The following is a 12,920-nucleotide window of genomic DNA, read 5'->3' on the forward strand; positions in this document are numbered from 1 at the left end:
GACCTAATCATTTACCTTTCACAGCTATGGTAGGGGAAGAATTCTTAACCAAACAAGGGGATCACAAACAATAAGATAGACAATTGTGACTACATGAAATTGAAAAATTTTCTACAAAAATAAAATTATTATTACAAGAATGGGAAGGGAAATAGTCAATTGAGGAAAATACTTGTATTAAATATCACTGATGAGGATTTGATATCCAAGATGTAAAGGGAACTAACACAAATATGTGAGACCAAAAGCCATTCTCTAGTGGATAAGTTGTCAAAGCATATAAACAAATAACTCTCAAAAGAAAAAAAAATCATAAGGTGCTAACAACATGAAAGATTCTGCAAAGCACTCACAAGATAAATGCCAGTTTTTAAAACACCTCTGAGCCTTTGTCTCACACTTTGCAAATTGGCAAAGATGACAAAAGTAATATTTTGCAGAGATCACGTAAAACAAGGTACACACTCTTGGTGCACCTGTGAATTGGACCAACTGTTAAGGAAAGCAATTTACAATTATACTAAGAATGTGTATTAGGTACTATTCCTAATAAGTACAAAGCATAATGTCTTTAATTTATTCCCTTTATCTACCTACGTCTTGGTTTTCGGAGCAACCATTTCTTTTCCTGGTCTGCCCGAAACAACTCTCCTTAATGCTACTCCTCTTCCCCCCTTTCTTTCCAGCTTTTTTCTACAATAGCATCACATTTGTTTCAGCTGCTTCCATTCATATTCCTCCCAAGGTGTCACTGAGTGAAAAGCTCATCATTTAACACTCTAAGGTTTAAAGAAGCCAGATGACTTTTTTCATATAAACAATGTATGTTAGTTACCAATTGACAATTATAAATCAAACAGAAGATTCCTTATCAAAGGACACTTTATTCAGTAATGATAACTAATATTAGTTTCAAATGGCTTCAATTTGTAAACTAATTTTGAAAACGTTTGTGATTTACTGCAACTAGGGATAGAAAATACAGACTTGACCTGTACTTTCACTGGTATTAAGAACTCCCAGGTGAGACAATTCTCTCTATCCATCCCTGTAAGGCCTTTCTCTTTATCTGATGGTCTCAGTCATTTGCCTAGATTGGAACAATTAGAGGTTAAGTGACTTCCTAGGGTCCTACAGTCAGCATGCATTAGAGCCAGCACTTGAACCCAAATATTACTGCCTCTGAGGCTGCCACTCTACTACACTCTACTACATCAAGCAGTCTCTCTTAACTACAGCTAAGGTTTGGAAAACAAGGTTGAAAACACCTCTCTTGTCTTTCATTGGCAGCTGTTCTAGTTCTAGAAATGCCGGCATATTTTCTGCTTTTCTGAGTGATGCTCTTTTGCAATCATCCTTCATGCATAAGTAATTTTATAAACAGCAAATGCAATCATATTATGAATAACTTACAAATGTGTGAAGAAATTCTTAAAGAGAAAGGGTGAAATTGATTCTTTTTAAGATCAATGGCAAAACATAAAATTACATTTTTATATTCCAAATGGGAGTGAACAGTTCCCTTCACAATCATATACATGTAATGTGTGGTAATTATTTTGCTTCCTCTGTGGAACAGGTCACACATGTCTTAAAAGTGGCAACACTGAAAGGTTTGATTCAACTTAGGTAATCATTAAAATGTCAGCTGCCTTTCAAAATACCCTTTGGGTCTGCCAAATTGGGCTAGAAATCACGCATGAATGGGTTTAATCAAAAAAGAGCTGACAGTTTCAGCTTCTGGTCAAGAAAAAAAAATACAGTCCTGCACAAAGAATGGGCACTCCTGGTGCTTAATAATCCCTATCCCAAATGCAACTCATAGTTTATAGAAGCAAAAACTGTTATACCATATTAAATTTACAATTTACCTGACACTGGGAATTCATTTTTGTATAACCCTTGTCCCAAAGCTCATTGGTATGTGGTTCTCTCCTTATTGGTGGAAATGAAGGCCCTGCCCTGCAAGAAGGATGGGGTTGAGTTGCTGAGAGGTGAGAGAGCTCCAGTTTTTGTCAGTTCCTCTTTGAGATCCCTCAAGGTACTTCTGGCTTCCAACTTTGAGAGAGGAGATGGAAGAGGTCAATCCCACTTCAGATTACTGAAGGAGAAAACTCTGGGAAGACATGAGAGGAACTTGCAGTCTCTATTATGTCCCTTTATGTCCCTTAGCTTACTACTCCAGAGACTTTGGGGATTTTCCCCTTGGGTAAGATGCAAGATCCTCTCTCTTGGTTGAGTTAAACTCCTTCACTCTGTATTGTCTAGTATTTATTCACCTATGTATACCTTATCTGATTTCTCTTTTGCTATGATTTGGATAAGTGTATTTCTTTGCTATTTGCTATCTGTGTTCATTGTGGAACTGGTATCAGGTAGGGAAGAGGTTAAGCCTTAAATAGAGTTTGGGCTTCCCCCCAAAGTGACAAAGCCATCAGAAGTCAAATGGAACCTGCTCTTATCTCCTAGGCAAACAATATTTAAAGTAGCAGATAGATATACTTCTAGCCCAGTACCTAACCTCTCTCTGAGGAGAGTGGAGTGGTGGCTTCTAGCCCCAACCTTCTACTTCCCCTCCTAGCAGGAATGAAAGTTTCCCTTAGAGAAGGGTTGGGGGAGAAAAGGCTAGAGATGTCTATTCTGCTTCCCTTTGAATCATACACACAATGATAGTCCTCACAATACATGAATCTTTGTACACATTTGTGGCCTGCTCCACTATCCTTACATTTGAAAACAAGGAGAATTAGAAGCCATCCTACTTTCTGAAAATGTGAAAGCAACCTGTCATTGTCATGGAATGAATCAAGTTGAATTGGAAGCAACTAAAAAGGCTATGTGCAGTCCAACTTATACTTGTGTATGAATCCCTTCTACAACAACTCCACATGAGGTCAACTAGTCTCTGACTTCGAATAATGGTGGTGAAGCTATTAACTCCCAAGGTAGCCCACCTAACTTTTAGAGAACTCTAACTATGAGAAAATTGCCCTTAATGAGTTTCTCATAATTTAGTGCCATCTAATATTATATTATGGCATGCTACAATCCATGGGATCAGTCAAACATGACTGAGAGAATAAACAAACAATAAGTATTATATGGAAACTAACTAACTTTTTTGGACTAAAAGTAAAGGGGTCCTGGTCATTCTAGAATGAGAAGAACATTATAAATCATGATAGAAACTATCTTTACATTTATTCTATGGTTTTCGGTGAGATGGGATTAGACTTGTATAGTCATTTGCATAGGGAACTCCTTTTAAAGAAATTGTTTCTGGCAATGCTCAGGATCACACAATCAGTATATGCCCAAGAACATAGAGAGTCCTGACTCTGAAGCTGGTTCTCTCCCCAGTATACCAGCTTCCCTCTGATGTGGTTTTTAATGTCACAATTTTATTCTCTTAGAAGTTATTGTGAAAATTTAAAAAATGTAGGAATGAATAATAAGCTACTTAAAAACCCTAAAGCAACAATAATGTCAAAAAAATTGAAATCTATTAAATAAAAACTAAGAAAACTTGGTGACTGTATGGGAGAAAATGTGTTTGGATCTACACCTTATAACTTTTACTACAATGAAGGATAACTGGATCAATAAGATAAATATTCTTAAATTATTTTAAAAACTTGAAGAAAAATGGAGTAATATATTTCAACTATGAAGAGGAATTTTATTGAATATGGAAGAAGTCATTGGAGACAGAAAATCAGTAGTTTCAATTACGCGAAAATAAAGATATTTGCAGAACTATAACCAATATCTCAATTAAAATAAAACAGATTGATAAACATGTCAGCTAAAACTCTAACATTGTGCAATTTATATAGGATTGATGCATATTGACAAGAGTAATAATATGTATTTCTTGAAAGAGCAATGGTCAAAAGACAGGAACATGCACATTTTAAAGGAAATGAAAACTGTTAATACCATGAAAAGGCAACCATATTCTTTAATAATCGCAGGAGTTAAAATCAAGATAACCTTATGATACAACTCAATAACCTTTAGAATAGAAAAAATCAAATATGATAAAAATTGTTACATCACTAAGATTGTGAAAATAAGCAATCTAGTTGATTTAATCTACTTGTGGTTAGACTACAGATTGGTGGAACATTTTGGAGAGCCATTAATGATATGCAGTTAATCACAAAACTAGTCATGCTTATTCCCCAAAACATCAAAAATAGGAGAAAGTGTATCTTTGTAAAAATATTATTATATACTGCATTGTTAATAGCAAAAAATTGTAAATAATCTGTGTCTGACAATTGTTGAATTGGCTTAATAAATTATGGGTAATTCATCAATTCATGTAAGCATATTTTGCTATTATTAAAATGGAAGTATGAATACAGGAAAATGTGGAAAGATCTGTAAAAATACAAAATGATGCAGGCTACAATCAATGGAAGGAGAACTACATGGAGTAATTTTCTTTTTTCTCTCCCAGGATATTTTATGTAAATATATGCACACATGCACATACATATGTATGTTTACATAGATACATATATATTTACATCCTAAAAATGGTATTGTAGTAGAGGCACAGAAATACATTTCGCACCCATGAGAATAGTTTCCATTTTTTTTATCATAGTAAATCAAAGCATGTTAGGCCAATTTATTCAATTTGTGCCATCTGTGAAGTGAATTTTCTCTTATAGTGTATGTACTTTATCTTAGTTCCCACTGGACCCACAAAATCCAGTTGCCTTAGGAGAGCAGTGCTGTTTAACCAACATATAAATATATAAATTTATACAACATAATTTGAAGTGGAATTATGTTCAGATTCCCCCTAGCTACTAGGGGGATCTGAAAAGACTATTTGTAGGAGGGACCCGAAAGGAAGGTAAATTTTCAAAGAGAAAGAAGTGAGGAAGGAATGGATTCCTGGCCCAGAGACAGCCTACCCAGAGACACAGGTCAGGAGATCAAATATCAATTTTGGGAAACAACAAATAGGCCAGCTTTCCTGGAATAGAAGTATATGAAGGTGAGTAATGTAAAATAAATAATGGAAATACAGGCTGGGGCCAGACTGTAAAAGACTTCCTATGATAAGCTGAGGAGTTCATATTTTATCCCAGAGACAAAAGGGACCCTTTAAAAATTCTTGAGCAGGGTAGTTACATGATCAAACTCATGCTTTGGGGGGATTATTTTGGCAGCTATGAGGAAGATATAGTGGATGGGGGTCAAAGGGATTAGAAGCAGGAGATTCAATTAGGAACTTATTACTAATAGTTCAGGTGATATGTGATTAAGGTGTGATTAAGGCTTGAACTAGGGTGGTAGCCCTCGGAGAGAAAATAATGGGATGGATGTGAGATGTTTAAAGTGTATTGTTTGCAAAAATTGTGGAGATTATAGATTCTTCTTGGCCATCGTCAACTTCTCTTGCGCACTTCTTAGAATATTGTAGACTTGGGCAGAGAGGGAATAGGCACAAATTTGAAGAGAGGATTTGATAAGGATAAGAAAAGAGGAGACAGAAATGAAGGCCAGGATGCTACTGTGAAGGGACTGCCTTCTAGTCCGTATTGACTTCTAGGAGACTCCCAAAGATATTTCATGGAGAATATGTCTTCATTTATTCACATATTCCATTCAGTAAAAATTCCTTAAACAAGCTACTGTATATGGAACACTAAGTTCAAATTTGACCTCAGATACTAGCTGTGTGAGTATGGACAAGGTGATTAATTAACCTCTGTTTGTCTCGGTTTCCTCAACTATAAAATTAGATAATAACAGCATCTACCTCACAGGTTGCTGTGAGGATCAAATGAGATAATACTTTTAAAGTACCTGATACATAGTAAGTATTATATGTTTATTCCCTTCCCCCTCTCTCTTCCCCTTCCAACCCTTTAAATGGAATTTACTTCTGGATGAAGGTTGTCCAAAATATGGCCCACATGGCCTGCAGTGTGACTTTGTGTGGTCTTCCTGTGGGTTTTAATTTTCACAAGTGAAAAAATAAAATAATAATTTGTTTTGAATGCATTTTAGATATTTTAATTCTATCACTAATAAATAATCTCATTGATGTAAATTTTCTTTGGTGTTTTTAAGCAGTATTATGGATGGAACATATCACACAGAATTTCCGATCTGTGGGATGCGTTCCGTCTATACCATGCAGACTAGTCAGTATGCACCTACCTTTATACTGCTGTGTTGTCACTTCATTGTTTTGTGTCTGCTTTTGTACTTCGTGCCTTCACCTGTCTCGTTGATGACACGTGTTCCCCCACTTTCTATTAGCATACTGTATTTTTTATTCTGGGTGCGGTCCTTGAATAATTATTTTATTTTAATGCAGCCCTAGTATAACCTAAGGTTGGACAGCCCTGTTCTAGAGTATTAGGATAGACATGACCCAGCTGTGGTTGCTGTGGGCCAAAGCAGACCATCTGCACTGCCATCCCCATTCTGGGTTGAACCTGATGCCAGAGAAGGCCTGGAACTCTGAAAAAGATACAACACTGTGGACTAGAGATAACGAGAGCAAGGCTATCCTCTTGGGATAGACATCTTGCCTATAATCTCCCATTGACTCCACAGATATGGGAGAGCTACAGAATAAGATCACTAGAACACAGGGCCTATAAATAGTCCTCAATGAACCCTCTTTTTACAATGCAGCCCAATTTACATTGAGGGGAAAAACACAATGCAATCAGCTAAAGCATTTTAAGCAGGCTCTGTAGGAGAATTAACAAAATAAAACTAGCTTTATGTCCTTGTCTCTGATAATGAAACCTATAGCATCATGCATGTAGTTGACTATAAACCTACTCCCAGAGTCTGGATGACTGCAGAATTTTCTAGAGGTATGCTGTGAGCTTTAGTTTTTTCCACTTTCAAAAAAAAAATTGTTCCAAACCAACCTGCAACTTTTTAATCATTGTGAATCAAGGCATATTAGGCCAATTTAATCAATTTGTGCCTGTTGTGAAATGCATTCTTTCTTGTACTCCATAAGCTTTCTTTCAGTTCCTTTTGGACCCCAAGGTCCAGTGGCCTTAGAAGAGCAATGCTGTTTAACCAACCAAGCATACCGATTGTGAATGGCTCATTTCAGGTCATCCCTGTCCACCATAAGAAAATAATCCAAAGACTAACCTTCTCTGAAGCACTAAAACCCTAAATGTTAATGTGGTTGCAATTCCTAATTCAATAAAAGGAAATGAAAGAGAGTCCACTGGAGCAGTTAATGAGTGACTATAACCTGAATGGGTTGTAAATTATTGTTGGAGATGTCTAACATTGACATTTCTTTTTTTAAAGTGCAAAAGTCAAAATGTTCATTAGAGGAGGTTTAACTATAACGACGAATATTCAAAAGTCCTACTAGAGCAAAATTGTGAGTAGGTAGTTTGGATAATAAAAATTAACATCCAGACGTAAAGAATTTTTTACATATTGCATTTGCTCCAATGGGCATGCTGTGGTTTCAAACTGAAGACTGTGGAACCATCATTTTCAAAGGCAATTACCCAGTTAAATGCTAAATTAAGGTAAGCAAACTCATTTTCTTACAGCCAAGTGGCCCAGGAAACAGCATATATACGTGTATATATATATATATATATATATATATATATATATATATACACACACACACACACACACACACACACACACACACACACACATTTTCTCACTGCAAAAGCTGTTTTTAGGGTGATTTAGAATTGTCTGTGTTTGTGACTGATGCCGTGTAACAGAAATATGGTTTTATTTTATTGCTATTGGTGATCTGAGTACGTGTATGAGATATGAGCATAGGTTCATTGAGCCTCTTGCCTGAGATTATATGCAATGGTTTGGGTATCAACTGCTACAGATTACTAGTGACAGCATGTTCGATGCTTAATAAACCATGTGATGTTACACACTGCTGCTCTCAGATCCCCTTAAACTTACTCAAAATGCCACAGGGTTTCCTTCAAGGGTCATTTAGCAATACATTCAATACCTAAAGGATATCTCTTTTCCAACATCAGCTCAGTGACTAAGTCTACTCAAAGGATCATAAATGAAAGCATAGTTCTAGATGACAGGAGCATAGTTCTAGAGCTGGAAAAGACCTTAGGGTTGATAAAGTTCAAATCTCTCATGTTATGAATGTGAAAATTGAGGCTAAGGAAAGTAAAATGATTGGCCTAAAGGCACACAGGTACTAAGGGTTAGATTTTTTATTTGATTTTATGTTCTATGACCACAGAGGCAGTTGTCTTTCAGTCCAGTGCTTCATCATATTTTATCATTGTTGAGTCTTTTCTGGTGAAGCCAAGCAAAATCATCACCAGTCTAGATCTCTCCTGCCTCTGTAGTATCATTTGCTTTACCTAATTAAATTTTCATCTAAAAGAAATGAAGAATATAAAATTTTCCATCTGAACCAAGGCTAACATGCTTACTTACTTAACAAAATAATAACAGTCATGTTTATATAGCATTTAAATGCTGGAGAAATGCTTTTTATACATCATCTCATTTGAACCTTATAACAAATCTGTGAAACAAGAACAACAGGTATCATTTTTCACATCTCACAGAAGAGGAAACTGAGGCCCAAAGAACTAAAGTGACTTGTATAAGACCTCACAACTAGTTATTGTCACAGTTATGAATTTCAACTCAGGTCACTCCTAATTCCAAGCCTAGAATATTTTCCACCATGACATGCTATTGCTCAGAAAATCCACCTCAGGTAGAAACATTAAAAAGAATAACAAATTGGGGCAGCTAGGTGGTGCAGTGAGTAGAGCACCAGCCCTGGAGTCAGGAGGAACTGAGTTCAAATCCGGCCTCAGACACTTGACACATGTACTAGCTGTGTGACCTTGGGCAAGTCACTTAACACCAATTGCCCTGCCAAAAAGCAAAAAAAAGAATAACAAACTTATGCAGCTATAATAGAAGGTGTCATTCAATAATATTACACTACCAAATAAAGTTCAGGCAAATAGTTTATATTCTCATGTAACCCGAAAGTTCTTTTTTATATACTAGAATTGAATTTGCACATACGCACATTTATACACACGTATACATACATCCACATACATTTTTGGGCTTTATTATTTTCTGACAGTTGAATTTAAATGACCAGCTATTTGGGGGACTTATTTAAGTCAGCCAATTCTGGGCGGGGGGGAGGTAGATGATTCAAGATATATTTGAGACATGAGACTGGATTGAAAACTGAGCAGAAAGGGGATAGAAAAGGAAGGTGTGGAAATATTCAAAAATGAGAGAATTAAGACCACAAGTTTTGTTCAATCAACTGAGCTCAGATCCAGGTGTTGATATAAAAGTCACTGTGTATGTCAAGAACAACTCAAGCCACTATATTGAATGATACGTCTATTTTTTTTGTTGTTTCACCTTGTCTACATTCATCACCTTCATGGACCACTAGTCTCTTGATTAGTTCTTTTTTTTAATTTATTTTTTATTTTTGGTTTACAACACTCAGTTCCATAAGTTTTCAAGTTCCGAATTTTCTCCCTCTCCCTCTCCTCCCTTCTCCCCACCCCAAGACGGCATGTAAATCCTATATAGGTTCTACATATACCTTCACATTAAACTTATTTTCACAAAAGCCAAGTTGTAAAGAAGAATTAGAACCAATGGAATGAGTCATGAGAGAGGAGAAACAAAACCAAAAAAAAAAAAAAGAAAAAAGAAAGAAAGAGCAAATAGTTTGCCTCAATCTGCATTCAGACTCTGTAGTTCTTTCTCTGGATGTGTATAGCTTTTCCCAACATGAGTCTTTAGGAGCTGTCATATAAGCTTGCATTACTGAGAAGAGCCAAGTCTATCAAAGTTAGCCATCACAGATACTGTGTGTCTGTAATCGCATATAATGTTCTCCTGGCTCTGCTCCCCTCAGCATCAGATCATGTAAGTCTTTCCAGGTTATTACTAAGTCCATCTGCTCTTCATTTCTTATAGCATAATAGTATTCCATTACATTCTTATACCATAACTTGTTTAGCTATTTTCCAGTTGATGGGCATCCCCTTGATTTCCAATTCTTTGCCACCACAAAAAGAGCTGCTGTAAATATTTTTGTACATATAGATCTTTTTCCCACTTGTATGATCTCTTTGGGATATAGCCCTAGAAGTGGTATTGCTGTGTCAACATTTTTACAACCCTTTTGGCATAGTTCCAAATTGCTCTCCAGAATGGTTGGATCAGTTCACAACTCCATCAACAATATAATAGTGTTCCTATTTTCCCACATCTTCTCCAGAATTTATCGTTTTTCTGTTCTGTCATATTAGCCAATCTGACAGGAGAGTTGTGGTAGTTGTGGTAAGAATTGTTTTGATTTGCATTTCTCTAAGCAATAGTGATTTAGAGTATTTTTTCATATAACTATAGATATCTTTAATTTCTTCTGCTGAAAACTGCCTGTTCATATTCTTTGACCATTTATCAATTGGGGAATGACTTATAGTTTTATAAATTTGACTCAGTTCTCTGTATATTTTAGAGATGAGGCCTTTATCAGAGATACTGGTTGCAAAAATTCTTTCCCAATTTTCTGCTTCCCTCCTAACCTTGGTTGCATTGGCTTTGTTTGTACAAAAACTTTTCAATTTATTGTAATCAAAATTATCCATTTTGCATTTTGTAATGCTCTCTATCTCTTGTTTGGTCATGAATTCTTCCCTTCTCCATATATCTGACAGGTAAACTATTCCTTGCTCTCCCAAATTGCTTATAGCATCAGCCTTCATATCTAAACTGTGAACCCACTTTGACTTTATTTTGGTATATGGTGTAAGAGATTGGTCTATGCCTAGTTTCTGCCATACTCTTTTCCAGTTTTCCCAACAGTTTTTGTGGAATAGTGAGTTCTTATCCCAGAAGCTGGACTCTTTGGGTTTATCAAAGAGCAGATTACTATAGTCATTGACTACTGTGTCTTGTGTATCTAACCTATTCCACTGCTCCACCACTCTGTTTCTTAGCTAGTATCAAGTAGTTTTGACGATTGCTGCTTTATAGTATAGTTTAATATCTGGTACAGCTAGTCTTACTTAGTTCTTGCTTGTGATTGTGGTTTGAATCAACCAACTGATTGGCTAATAAACAACTATTTAATAAGTGCTTACTAGGTACCAGGCACTGTGCTAGGCATGGGTACATAAAGACAAAAAAAATGTCCTCAAGTAGTTTACATTTTACCTGGTGAACTGACATGTACACATACATACACATAAAGAATATACAAAATTAATGAAATGTAATATTTGCGGAGAAGGCACTAGTAGCTGGAGGGAGCCAGAGAGGTGTCATGTAGAAGAGGTAGCCTGGTACAGTGGAAGAGATGATGACTTTATAATCAGAGAGCATGGGTTCAAATCTCCCATGACATTTATGAGCTATATGACTTTGATAAGTCTTACTAGACTCCTCACTTACCTCATCTGTAAAATAAGGTTCCTTCCAGCTGTAATTTTTACAGAAGGTGGCACGTGTACACACCCATACCCACCCACCCACATTACATATACAAGGGATCATAGAATGTTACTTGAGAGTTTGAGGTGGCTCAAAGTTAAGTATAGCATGAACACAAAGGAAGCCCCAGGAATTCAAGAGGATAAAATTCCTTTTCTTTCTTTTTTTTTGAGAGTCAATGGGGGTTAAGTAACTTGCCCAGGGTCACACGGCTAGTAAGTCTCAAGGGTTTGAGGCTGGATTTAAACTCAGGTCCTCCTGACTCCAGGACAATGCTCTATCCATAGAGCAATAAAATTCTTAAAACAATTATCATCGCCACTTCACATCTTTATTCTTCTGTATATTGTGTCTTAAAGTTATAAAAATAAATTCTTCATAACCCAAGCTAATAATTTCAGGTACAGGGCAAAACTCAATGAATTCCATGAGAAAATAAACAATAAAAATGAAGCTATTTGGAAATAGAAGAACTGTTCATGGGTTGCTGCTCATAGGCAATATGAGAGGAGTAATATTACTGGAAATACTTCTGGGGAGTTCCTCAGAGCTTTGGAAGGACTGTCAGTACAGAGCTGAACAGAATACAGCTGCACAGAATTAGACACTTCATACACTCTGAAGCAGAGCTGAGACTAGCATAAGCTACTATCAGACAGAATGTTTTAAAAATTATTTTTCATTTTTATAGAAAAGAGAAAAAAGGATATTCCTTTCAATTATTGACCCTCCTACAAATATACCCACACCCCACACACCTGGGGATTGTTGTTCTGGTCTGGTCTCAGAAAATCACAGAGCAACAGAGTGGATCTCCTTCAGATCTGGCATTTCCATAAATTTATCATCAGCACTTTCTCCAGATATTGCAGATGAGTGGAGGTGGGACCAGAAGTAGACAAGGTAGGCAGTCTCCTAGGACAGAGTGTGCAAGGTGATGCAGGAGGTGACAAATTTTAACATTACTTTTTTATAAGTGCATCTATTTTTCTAGTCAGAGGATTCCACTTTTTATGGCACACCAGTATTCATTCTGACATGTCAAGTTGCATGTGTTAGAATGAAGCTCAGAATGCCTCAGGGGGAATAACACACAGGTACTGCCACTTGCAATCTTGGCCTGTCTTTATGGGGGCAGCTAGGTGGTGCAGTGGTGCTGGCTGGGCCTGAAGTCAGGAAGATTTATCCATCTGAGTTCAAATGTGGCCTTAGGTACCTACTAGCTATGTGATCCTGGGCAAGTCATTTAGCCTTTTTTGCTTCAGTTTCCTCACCTGGAAGAATGGAAGAAGGAAGAATCTGGAGAAGGAAATGACAAAGAGTCAGATGTGAGAGAGGATTAGTCTGTACACCATTGCCAACTGTTAGTCAGCAGAGGAAGTCAGATCAGCTGGTAGGAACAAGGATAA

Source organism: Trichosurus vulpecula, chromosome 7 (genome assembly GCF_011100635.1).
Source record: "Trichosurus vulpecula isolate mTriVul1 chromosome 7, mTriVul1.pri, whole genome shotgun sequence".
In the NCBI taxonomy this organism is placed as follows: Eukaryota; Metazoa; Chordata; class Mammalia; order Diprotodontia; family Phalangeridae; genus Trichosurus; species Trichosurus vulpecula.